The sequence below is a fragment of the Nannospalax galili genome, unplaced genomic scaffold, assembly GCF_000622305.1.
Source record: "Nannospalax galili isolate Female #2095 unplaced genomic scaffold, S.galili_v1.0 scaffold1169, whole genome shotgun sequence".
NCBI classification, from domain to species: Eukaryota; Metazoa; Chordata; class Mammalia; order Rodentia; family Spalacidae; genus Nannospalax; species Nannospalax galili.
Genome location: NW_008360301.1, coordinates 429,572 through 442,780, shown reverse-complemented (window position 1 = coordinate 442,780; position 13,209 = coordinate 429,572). Strand labels below are relative to the sequence as shown.

At 43.6% G+C, this 13,209-nt stretch overlaps 1 protein-coding gene across 2 annotated transcripts in view; it reads right to left on the bottom strand.

The window, feature by feature from the left end:
- Nucleotides 1-13,209, bottom strand: part of Nck2 (NCK adaptor protein 2) — a 148,789-nt gene that overhangs the window by 55,225 nt on the left and 80,355 nt on the right. For both annotated transcript variants that reach the window (XM_008824238.3, XM_029559215.1), the window contains exon 2: nt 4,448-4,634. The gene's annotated coding sequence lies outside the window, so the exon portion shown is untranslated. The remainder of the gene's footprint in view (nt 1-4,447; nt 4,635-13,209) is intronic.

Sequence of the window (13,209 nt, the reverse complement as noted above, 5' to 3'; positions counted from 1 at the left end):
AAAAGATTCTTCAAATCCTACTTAATGGCTGAAGATTTTTCTACCAAAGGTGGTGGTGGGGGGACCTCAAAGCAAAGGAAATTGATGTAGTAAGGAGGAAAGGACGGGAAGAGGGGAGCACCAGATGCCTGAGCCACCTATGTTCTGAGCTTTGGCCAAGCTGCTTACCTCTGAGAACCTGGAGTACAGGTTCGAGGTGAGCATGCAGACATGGCTGTCACCATGTCATCTCCAGGACATGTCAGAAATGGCAGCACTGGGAGGGGACAGAAGCCCAGCTTGATCCCAGCAGACCTTGATCCAACTGCTAACCTATCTCACACATGGGGTAATATATCTGCAGTTGAGGCCAGAGACACACCAGTGGGGACAAGCCCTATGTCAGGCACCTACTAATAGGTTTCTGCTGCTTCCAAAACCACACCACCAGGGCAACTGTGCTGGAGGTAAGGCTGCCAGTTTTGTTTTTTTATTAAGTAACTGTCACTGCTTACTAGGGCCAATTATTTAATCAATAATTAAATCAATTATTACAGCTCTAGCCACTATGAAACTTGGAACATTTGAGGTTGTAATGTTTTCTTGGCCCTAGGAACCAACCTGGAAAGGAAGAAGGAATTGGCCCAAGCTGCAGAGACCACACTCTGGACTCACTTCTAGTATCAGACAACTCCAGCCCTAGCTGCAGTCTAAAGACTTAAGGACTAAGCAATGAGCTTCACCTGTAGAAAGTAATTCCTGAGCTTTAGACAGTAAGGCAACCTCCCAAATGCCACAACTTGGGTCATGCTAAACACAAGGAGAAGAAATTCCAGGCAAGTTCTCTAACTGTACTGCTATGGTCTAGATGTGGTTTGAGGGTCCTCCAAGGCTCCTGTGTTGAAATCTCCATTAGGAGGTAGTAAGGAGGCTCAAGTTTAATTATGACACTTTGAGTTGATTAGGATTAGATAGGATCATCATCGGGTACAGCTCCATACATAAATTTTAGTGGTTTTTAAAGAAGAGGGCAAGAAACCAGAAGACACATATGCACCCCCATCTCTTGCATGTGCTTGACATGTCATACAAAGCCTTGGGACTCTGCCAGCAAGGCCATCACAATGGAACCTCCACAACTTTGAGCTAAATAAGCTTCTACTCTTTATAAATGTTTCTGTAGCCTCAGGTATTTTGTTACAGTTATGTAAAACAGACTAATGCAGACTCTGGGAATAGTTGCTTTTATATAAATTGAGAATAAGATGAAAGTAAATAGTGAACCTGTCCTCATTAAAAGAAATGTTACTGGTCTTAGGAATATATGGGTGACAGACAGGCTTGGCATGACATTTTCTCCTGCTCAATTATACAAAGCCACTGTAGTGCCTGTGCAGTGGAAGTGATGCAGACAGCAACCCAGTGGTCATTTACATCCCAGGGGTTCTTAGCAGCAACCTACAGGGTGGGGAAATCTAGGTCTTGTTTGCTTAGCCCTTAAGTCCTGTCACCTAAGCCACTATCTTTCCTCCCTATTAGACCCAAATCCTTCTGCCATTAAGCAGCTATGATTCTACCAAAAGAACAGCTTTTCGAAAAACAAAAAGCCGTGCGTGCCTTTAATCCCAGCACTCGGGAGGCAGAGGCAGGCAGATCACTCTGAGTTCAAGGCCACCCTGGTCTACATAGTGAGTTCCAGGCCAGCTGGGGTTGCAGGGAGACCCTGTCTCAAAAGACCAAAAAAAAAAAAAAAAAAAGCCCTCGGCAGAGGGTACAAAGTCCAACCTCCCACCCCACCCCCACCTTCATTCTCAGTAGGCAACAGCTACTTTCAACAACAGGGAATGACAGTCCGTTTTCAGGAACACACAGCAGGGATACAGGGCAGTGTGCACTGTGAGTACAAGAACTCAGATGTAAAAAGGCGTGTGAGCATCCCCTTCCCTGTCTCCTCTTCCCAAGGTGGGCAGGCCACAGGAGAGACAACCCCGAAACTTTGCTCCTTTACTGCAATGAGATGAGACTACGGGGCAAGGAAATGCAACCCTGGAAATGGGCTCAGAGGCCGCACTTGTGCAGTTATCCCCATCCTCCTTGAACTGCTCCTGTGGCTCAGCCCCAGGTGCAGGCCTGGTACATACCTTGGATCCCCAAGCCTGCCATCCCACACACTGTTCTTCCCATACATCACTGCCTCTGCTTCTTTCTGGCATGTTGATAAAGCTGACCACTTCAAAATATTACTAAGAGCACATACCCGGCCTGTACACCACTGCTGATTCCCTCAGCCTCTAGGACCCATTCCCATCTGGTCTGCCCAGTCTGCTCTGTGCCTAGCAGGACCATTAGGTCTCTACCCACGTGTCCTGTCATTCTTTGAAACAGATTTCTAGTCACACAGGAAATCATATAGGTCTAGCCCATCCTGCCAAGACATGAGAAAGGGTGTCTGGAACTATATTTTATCTGGTTTTGGAGCTGCTAAAAGATAGCACTAAAAAATAACAAGGGAAATGGCCTAGAATGGGGCCTGATTTCACAGTAAGTATTTACCACATAACTGCTACAGCCCAGGATTTCCCCAGTGAACACTTCCCTAAAATCACAAAGGTAAATGCTTTTTGTTCTAGACCTCACACCTTTATGAAATAAAAGTAGCCCTCTAAAATTGTACAGGCACAGATATTTTAAGGTGTGCTTGCCTAACAGTCCATGTTGGCTCTCCATCACCACCTGGCCTGTGTAATATACCCAACTGAGTGCTCAGGCCCATAACGGAGCCAGCGAACTCCCCCCTCCTCAATGTGCTCCAACTCTGTCAATACCGCCAACTGATGAGTAAGAAAGTCCTCATAGGCAGTGCCAGTCTGTGTCTGATGAATATTAATAAACTCTGCTGATCAGATCCAATGAGCTGTAATTTCTAGCTTATATTCTCTTGAAATCTGACAAACAGATTGATAGGTGGCCACATTTACAAATGACTTATGTCTGAAAAAGTTCCACTCCGACAGCTATTCCTACAACCTAGAGCCACCACGAGTTTGAGAAGAGTTTACTTTTGGAACAAACTCAGCTAAGTTCAGGGTGCCCACCTCCACCTCACCCCATGAGGCTGAAATGTACAAGACCTGGAAGAGAGCCTGGGGAAGCCTTATGAGGTCAGGAGGGAAAGCATGACAGCATCCTTCCACAGGTACAGTTGCAGCCTGAGTGCCAGTTCTCAAGTCCAAACCAGCCCCTAGTTCTGCAATCATAAGGAACACCCCAAATAAATAATTTCCTTGCCAGGAAATTATTAAGGATACCATTAAGGTAAAACACTAGGACACACAATTATGCCCTGAGGAAATACTGCATACTAATGCTATATTGTTGCAAAAGCCACACATAACAGGCATAAAGCATAAGAAGATTTCAAACAATGCTTTAAAAAAGCAACTGAGGAGAAACAGAACCTTCACAGTGTCTCAAAGCCACTTCAGAACAAATGAAAGAAAATTCTAATTTATAAAACTTAGTTTATAGAAATCATTATCCCAAGAGAGTTCAGAGCCCAAACTACAAATTCAAGAATATCTTAAGACAATCTGTAAATAATAGAAGCAAAACTAAGGTTTGCACGGAAAGGGAAAGCTGGTGGTGGGACGGGTGCTGTGCCTGCAGTTCCAAGGTGAAATGGCAATGTACCTTCTTACTGACAGCCAGATGGAAAACAGACTAAGTGCATCAATGTGCTACTCATGTTCTAAGTCAAATGCCTCAGACAACAGCTCAAGGATAGCAGATTGGTCTGTGGTCTGGGGATATGGTTCAGGCACGGAATGCTTGTGTAACATACATCAGGCCTAGCACACACACACACACACACAGATAGTTCAGGTACAGAGTGTGTGTATAACACACATCAGGCCCAGCGCCACACACACATGAGAGAAAGAGAGAGAGAGAGAGAGAGTTCTTTTACATAACCAAGTTTTTGTCCACCAAAATTACTACAAGAGTCCTCAGTTCCCAAATGCACAAGTCTATTCAGTCATTGTTTCCTTCTAACACAGACTGAGAACATCCCTCACACGAGCTTGTGAAACCTTCCTGGAAATCCTGCTTGTTGTACTCCTTCTGATGAGAATTTATTCTTTCAGCACCAAAACTAGAATCAATGTTCACCACACTGAAAGCCACTCTCCTATCTGAGTGCTCCCTGTCCCTGCACAGTATGCAGGCAGCCTAACTTAGATCATGTTCTATAACTTCATCTCATGGGAGGAACACACTTAAAACCTTCATACACTGAAGTTATAACAGCAGCAATCTAGTCTTTAAACCGGGCCCCTTAAAAGCATAGTTCAACAATCAGTGCCACATCTATTGCCTTATTATGAGTCCAATAACTACTACACAAATTATTTAAAGCAAAAATAGTCAGGGTTTTTGGTTTTTCAGTTTTTTGGAATTGCAGGCTTACCTTTGGCACACAGTGACAAGAGATGACGGGCAAAATGCAGAACTCTTTAAAAAGCTGAGTGCTATCGGCTGATGACACCTTGAAAGTTACAAGGCTGAAGGGATGCGCCAAAGTCGAGTCTAATTCAAACCTCAAACGGAGAAAGTATGATCTGGGATGTCACTTGTATAAAAGGAAACTATGGAATCTGTAAAGAAATAGAAAGGAATACATTAGATATGCTTTCTTGTTTGATTTCAATTAATCAGTTAAAAAACTTGGTACAACAGGGCTGGAGAGATACCTCAGCCATAAGAGCACTGCTCTTCCAGAAGCCCTGAGTTCAGACAGCTCACAAGTGCCTGTAACTTTGCTTCTGGTGGACCTAACACCCTCTTCTGGTCTCTTCAGACATCACATTCATGTGCACAAAGCCCCACACAGACACAGACACACACACACACAGTATGAGCAGCTGGTTTAGGAGGGTGGTTAGTTACCGTATGCCTCCAACTCTTTTCTGTGCTCACATCCCTCAAAACTACCAGCAAACAAAAGGAAGGTTCCCAGATGCAAAGGAGGCAAGACCGCAGATCCCTGCCCCACTGACTGACAGCCTCTGGCACTGCCACTGGCTGAGTCCTAGTCCTTAGGCTAGAAGCATTCCCTGCTCCACCCCAGGAACTCTGCAGTGAGTGAGCTACATGGAAGTTAAGGGGAAAGCAGTCACCACGGGTGGCCACATTCCCTCTTGCTCATGGGGCTGGCCGCTGCATCCACTATGTGCACCTTTGGCTAAACACTTCTGGTCAGAACTAGCATTTTCTAGGGGACCTAGAAGTGTTCTGTAGACTCCCAAGTGAATTCATTGACATCTTTAATTACATTTCAAACCCAGAGGGGATCTGTCTTGACAGTTCACTCAGAAAAGATCTATTAATTCATCCCTAGCATGATTATGACCCAAAAATGTTAAAAACCCCACAGAAAAATTGAATTCTATTTTAGTCAAATAGGAAAAGATAATTCAAGCAGGGGTATCATAAAAGTGTTACAAGGCAAGTTCATAAATTTTTATTTTAAAATGAATCCTTCTTTATGCAGTCTCTAGCATCACCTTGAAAACTGAATGGCTTTTAAAACTATATAGGAATTAATGCAAGAAAAAGGGGATAAGCGGATACAATAAGAATACTAGATTTCGCTAAGATTTAAATGTATACTAGAAAACGTATACAATTCTCTGTCACATGCTTACAATGAGAGGTCAGCACCTGAAAATGGAGCACTGGGATGTGGACTGGAGTAGGATCCACGGCTTCACCGCTCATGCAACACTAATGGCCTTATTATCTATGCACTTACCCATGCCTCTTCCCCAACTCTGTACTGATATTTTCAGGAGTTATTCTAGAAGTTGGATTTTGGAGATTTTAATTGAAAAGGGACTTTAATTGAAAAAGTAAGGCTTTTTTTCTATGCCATTTTGAGAGAATATCTGTGCAGCCATTTGAGCAGTCCAAATACAAGCACACAACCCTCACCCTGCTTGGACGAGTGATGTTGAATCTTTCATATAGCCTTCCAGGATGGGCATTAGCACCTGAACTTACAGAGCTGTTAACATCTCAGGGACTGTGCTGGTCAGCTTCCTATTGCTATGACAAAATATCCAAGATAATTGGCTTGTGTGGAAAAGATGTATCTTGGCCTAGGGTTTTAGAGGATTTAGCCCACAGCCGGCTGGCTCCATGTCTTGGGGCCTGTGGCAAGGCAGAACATCATGGAAGAATGCATGGTAGAACAAAGGTGCTCACCTCATGGAGGCCAGGAAAGGGGTGGGGGGGGGGGGACCTGGGCCACAGGGATCTAACTTCCTCCTACAGGTTCCACCAGCTCCTAATGGTGCCACAGGCTGGAGACCAAGCCTTTAACACGTGACCTTTGAGGGACATTTACCATTCAAATCATATCAGGGATAGCACTAAAGGTCTTCGTAACAGCCTTCAGGGTAAGAAATTCACCTTGGCCTTTGCATGTCCTTTATTCCTCCTGATGGTGAGCACGGGAAGAAATGCTTAGAATGTCCACAGAGAACCAAGAGCCAGCAACTTATCTGCTGGCCCCAAACAAAGATATGAAGTGGGCTGGGAACCCATGGTTCCATGTCAGTGCCTGTGATGGAACTGCTTAAAATCCATCCCGAGGTGCCAGTGGTCACACTGGGATCAAGAGTAAGAAATGCCTACGGTAGTTTCCTTGAGAAAAGTAATAAACAAGCAAACTGTCAGCACAATAAATATGCCCAGAAATAGAAATAAACAGTGACCAAAATGGTTCCATGAGTTTAAGTGAAGTTCTCTACCACCCTGGTAGAACATGGTAAGGTTATCAAGTTATTCAAAATTTCAATTAAGCAAGAACTTTCAAACCAGGTCTTAATGATAATCAGTGATCTAAAGCCATTGCCATGCAAAAAAACATTATCTAATAGCTATTAGATACATGGTCACATGCAGAGTAGAAAGTCCTCACCAAAGAATTTATTCAAGGATTTCCAGCACAGTCAGCTAGGACTAACAGGAAGATATGAAAGGATGATATGTTTGTGCTGTTTTGAAAAATCCATTTCCACTGGAAATATGCAGGCTCCCTTAGAAATTTTTTTAAAGGTTAACACTGATAACATATGTATCTTTTTCACTTTAATTTGAACCGTAAAACAAAATTTTATCACTGTAAATTCCAAAGGCAGGTCCAATTCCCTCTTAACAATGAGATTTTCCTTTGCTCAACTAAAGCCAGCCCCTAGGCTTTCCACAGTTTGTTCAGTGTGGCACTGCGGGGTTTACCTCAGCTCCTAAGAGCATCCTCCAAATTGCAACCCTGGGTTCCAGGGGCTGCAAATCTCTCTCAGATTCAGGGCTGAGTATCAGGAAGCCCCTGTGCACTGATCTAGTCCATTTTGAATTCCCAAGACCTGCTACAGTGTCTTCTGTGTGGTCCTGGCCTACTTCTTTCCAATCTAGGATCTGATGCGGATGCCTACTGCTGATGTTGATAACTAACACGCTTTAGTTCAGCTCGGTCACTTGGATTAATTCAAGGGTTAGCCATCTTGTTCTGATGTCGGCCAAGAATGTGTGTTTTATAAGCATGATACTGCTTGACATTAGACCTCCCTCTGTTTCAGAGATGGCAGGCCTGTTCACTTGGTTAAAGTGACCCTTCACAAAGCTCAGGGGCTCTCTCGCTCTCTCTCTCTCTCTCTCTCTCTCTCTCTCTCTCGACTGACTGAAACGAGGCAACTGGCAGAGAATGGGCAGTGATAAAACAGCCACTGTGGGACCTTGGCCTTATCAAGCTGCACTGCATCCTGGGAGCCCATACTTATCCTTCACTGAGGAACCAGCCCTCAGGTGCCCTGGAGGCAGAATGACAGCATGCTTGCCCCATTTCAGAGCCAGTCATGCTCTCTCTGCAAAGATCATCTAGAAGGGTTAGGTCAGTGGTGGTCACTGCCACCTGCCTGCAGTGCTTCCCACCCTGAAAGGCCAACTTTCACCTCACACCAAGCAGTGTTAGGCTGCACAGAGAAGCGCTGCAGTCCACGAAGACACACATAATTTTCATTTCACAATGACTGCATGACAACACAGACCTGCTGAAGAATATTATCTAGCTGAACTAGTAATGCACATAAGCCTCGATATACAGGCATATATCAGAATCACATCTTACATAAGTTGAGTATCCTTTGTCCAAAATGCCTGGAGATACTCAATGTTTCAGATTCTGAAATCTCAGCATAGATATTGTCAGTTTTGCATCCCTGATCCAAAGATCTGAAATTTAAAATATACCAAAATCTGAAACTATTTGAGCACCAGAAGGTTTCAAATTTTCAGATTCACAATCTGTGAATGTAAAAGACATCAGGAGAAAATGCCCCAGCTCTAACCAAAAGACAGAGTTAACTGTTGTCTACCTTTTATATAAAAAGGAAAATATGTTTGACAGCATAAGCCTCCAGGCTCTGAAATGCCTCATTTTAGCCTTCCCACACTTTATTCACATGGAAGACACTGGCTCCAGACACTGAACAAAGCAACACGCTCTTTACTAACACCCACAGGATTTGGTCATTGCCAACATGTGTATACAGCAGTAAAAAGCATGCTGACAAAAATAAACCTGAACCCTAAAATGCAACTCTGAAACTATGCAACCTCCTCTTTTTAAGAACAGGGAGAAAAGAGGAAGGAAAACCTAACAATCCAGAACACTATGTGACTGAGAAAATCTCCCCTAATAATGAATGTGTCAAATGCTATTCTGATTCTTTCATGTCTCTTACATTTGAGAACAAATGACTGAGGAAACTGTAAGAAAGGCCAATGTCAACAGTGGTGTGAACACCAGAGCTGCAAACCCTCCCACATACGCACACATTCATGGACTCTTTCTCTCTCAGTCACAATTAAAACACAAAGCAAAAACAAAAATCTGCAAACGCAGGCCACAAAGTTAGACCCAGCCATTGCTACAAGTGGCTACGGTAGTAAGTTCAGAAAAGTGAGAAATGTTATTTTCCTTTCCAATTTTATGGAATACAGAAGAGTGTGAGATCCCACACTCTTCCCATCTCCCTCTCAGCACCATCTTCCAGGCAGAAACCCAGGAGCGAATGAGTGCATACCGCATGTTCTTTCTCCCTCCTTCAGCCATCACTTAGTCCGCAACACTGGCCTCTCTGTCCTGCCACAGTGACAGGTCCCTCGTATTAATGGAGTAGCACTGCCTATCTAGGACTCAGTTCCCTCTCAAGACCTGGCCTTTGGGATCCTCCTCCACTGCAAGCAGCCCTGGTGGGGAGAGGCCTTCAAAGGCCTCAGGGAGGATGCTCTACCCAGCTTCAGAAACAGTTACACAATGCTTCTCCTAGGTTCTCTCAACACCTCTTGGCAACCATTACACCACAAAGGTCTGTGGATTCTATCTGCTAGGGGCAGGATTGTGGCCCCTCCAAAACTGGCATGTTTAAGTCCCAGCCTCTAGTACCTGGGCAAAGCCCGGAGACACTATCCACTACCACTATACCACAATCAATCATGGCATTTTCTATTATAATGATGACGTTTAACAACAGCAAAAGTGGACACAGTACATGTCCATCCCATATCCACTGTCATCCATCCTCAGCAATGACAGGTATACACATAGTCCTCCCCAGATGAGTTTAAAGCAAATCACATGCCAAGCCTAACTTGCCCAGAAACACCTCAGCACTTACCCCAAAAGCTAAGTGCAACTTTATTAACACATCAAAAATGATTATTAATTCCTTGATATAAATCTCACAGCTAGTTCATGTCCTATTTTCCTACGGGTCTTGTAAATGTCTTTTATAACTGATTTATTTGAACGAGGGTGCAAGCCAGGTCTATAAACTACAATTTCTAGTACATCTCTTACTTAAGCCACTTGACTTATTGACAAGAAATCTGTAGTGCTGAGCTGTCCGTCCTGCAGGAGTGGGATATTCTGCATCCTGTGGATTCTGGTTCACTGGGTTTCCCGCACACTTCCCAATCCCTGATATTTCCAGTCGGTTGGTGGTTATGTACAGAGATCCCTTAGCTGGGTGGAAGACTTTCTCGCAAGCTCAGGGGCCCCACCTGACTAAGTACTGGCATGGGAAGTTCCCCATGTATTCAGCGGCCTAAGCAAATGGAAGAAAAGTACTAATGTGGCAGAAAGGCCAGGGCCCCCTCAGTCCTGGTCCAGCCCCAGCTCCTATCCTCACATGAGACGTTCCCCAAAGCCAAGGCACTGTGCTTCTTCCTCACTTGGCTTTGGAGGTACTTCTAGAAAGAAGAGCCTACTGTATTTTTTCAGTTGAAAAAAGGCACATGAAATTTAAGGCTACAAAGTACAGACTCACTCAAAGCAGCGGATGAGGTCAGGTTCTTCAGTTTTTAAGCCTCTCAAGGGACCAATCTAGAGGAGCTAGTCTACCAACCAGGTCAGTATCCCTGGGGGACAATCCCATACCCTCCTGGAAAAGTGGCATTTTATGTCCCCAAATAACCCTCCTGAGAGACACAGCACCACCTTATACTTAAGTCAAATTACATGCTGGTATTAGCTGTATGCAGCAAAACTATTTCCTTCCTTTCCCTCCTGCCTTTCCTTCTTTCTTTAAGACAAGAGTCTTACTGTGTAACTTGGATTGCTCTTTTACTCACTACATAACCCACGCTGGCCTCAAATTCATGATCCTGCCTCTGACTCCCACTTCCCAGGATTACAGGCACACCACCGTGCCTTCTGATTTTTCTAGGAAAGAAAAGCTGAGGTTTTTTTTTTTTGCACAAAGAATATATTGTCCCATATAAATCTGAGGATTTCCCTACAGCCTAAAGTTAATGAAATCAGAAAGTATTTCTTCTACCTTTCAATTAGAGCACCCGGGTGTTATTTTAGAGCCATATATTAATTTTAGCAAGACAAACATTAAACCTGTGAAGGCTGCCATTCACACACTTGTGCATTACAGGACAGAAATATCCAGAGTGCTGTTCTGGCCTGGACCCAGGTTCTCATTAACTCAGGATTAACCCTCTATGCCTTCAGATGACGGAGCTCTAGACTAGGATGGGAAGTACTGCTCAGACTCTACCTTTATTCCAGATTACCTTTTATGGGCTACTATGGATCAGGCCCATGTGTTAAAGATTTCCTTTCTAGCTTGCACTATTGAGAGGCAGGAAAATCTTTCAGAAGTGGGGCTTAGGGGGAGCATGTTAGGTAGCTTTAGGTTCCCTCAAAGGGAAATGTAGGACCGCAACCCCTTCCTCTGTCAGGTACTGGTTGTGAAGTAGGCAGTTTTGCTTTCATGGTGATATGTGACTCCAGGTCCAAAGAACTATAGCCAATGAAACTACGCATACACCACTAGAGCTGTGAGCCAGAATAAACCTTCTAAGCTGACTGCATCAGGTATGTATTATAATACTGGAAAGCTGGTTAATACACTGGTCTTTTTTTCATATTTTATTATTTTTATTTTACGTGTATGTGTGTATTGCTTGCATGTAGGTAAGTGCATCCATGTTGTGCAATGCCCACGGAGGACAGAAGAGGCTGTCGGATCCCCTGGAACTGGTGTTACGGACAGTTGTTAGCTGCCATGTGGGTGCTGGGATTTAAACCTGGGTCTTCTGCAAGAACAACCAGTAATATACTGGTCTTTTTTTTTTTTTTCTTTTTAAAAAAAATTATTTAATAACCACATGATTTCTTTGCCTTAGTCATAATTGATAGCACCTAGTTCACAGTAGATGTGCAAGAAACATTTTTAAATGGAACAGAATTGTTTTGCTTAAAAGTCAGAATGCTGAAAATACTGACTCAACTGTGTCAATGGTTAAATTATAAACAAAGAAAGAGTTCAGCTATTTCATTTTAAATGAATATAAATGTAAATCTATATTTTTAGATTTAAACCACAATCATGTTAGAAGAATCCTATTTGTGCAACAAACACAGAGCAACCCTGTGCTGCCGCTGACATGGGATAACAGTGTGACCCTAGAGAAAAGAACACTGTTACTCATCACTACCTTAGATTGTTTGCAGAAACTGTGCAAATACCATCTTACTGTCCTATAGGAAACCTACCAAGTGTGATAATTATGCCCACCTCGGAGATGAAAAACCAGATCTGAGAAGTGCCATCAGTTGTTTACATTCCCCAAACCAGCTGTTTAGGTATCAGTGAAGGCAAGATTTGAGGCCCATCAATCTCCTTCACCTCCCAGGCTTACCATAGGACTGTGTCCATGAAGAATCAATGCACAGGAAACATGTCCATCCACAAGGTGAACTGCATGAAATTACAAACTCTGAATTCTCAGTGTTCTTCTTCTACAAAAAAAAAAAAGATAGTCGTCTTCTTGGGGAGATGTCTGTCATCAAAGTAAGACCTGAATTTGTATCTCTAGCACCCACATGAATGCGTGGTGACATCCTGTGCCAGTAACTCCAGTGCTCTGACGGCAGAGACAGAAGGAACTCTCGAACTTGAACTCACTGGCGGCTAGCCTAGCTAAAGTGGCAATCTTCAGGTTCAGTGAGAGACCCCATCTCAAGGCCCGGCCTGACGGTGCACTCAGGAGGCAGAGGTAGGTGGCTCTCTGTGAGTTCATAGTGAGACTCTGTCTCCGAAAAAAAAGGAAATTAAAAGTAAGATAGAGAACTCTTGAGGAAGACATCTGACAGAAACCTCTGACGCCCCACACGTGCAGCTCCATATACACGTACACATGAACAGAAATACAAACACAAAAGTTGTTTATAGAAGAGAATTCTCACATCTCTCTGTCCTCATGATTGAACTGCCTCTCATATCTGTACCTACGCACCAGCACCCATCCAGCCTACACGCATGACAGTTACAGTCTCATGTCAGAATTGAGCCTCTGTCCACTTCATCCCATGCTAGTATCAGGAAGAAAAAAGTAATAAATTACTGTGTATGGCAAAATTTTCAAATGCAAAGTATAGAGGTTGATAGTTTGAGTTCTGAAATCAGATTCCCAGGATCAACTCTCTTACCTTAAGTCATTTGATCTAAGACTTGCTGTTCTCTGATCCACAGAACAGAAAAGCAGCCATTTCTATACCAAAGTGCTGTTACAGAGACTAATAAAATACACAGGTACATGAGAAGTTTGGCAGAGTTACTGCCTTATAGAAGGAACTGATCACCATTTATTACT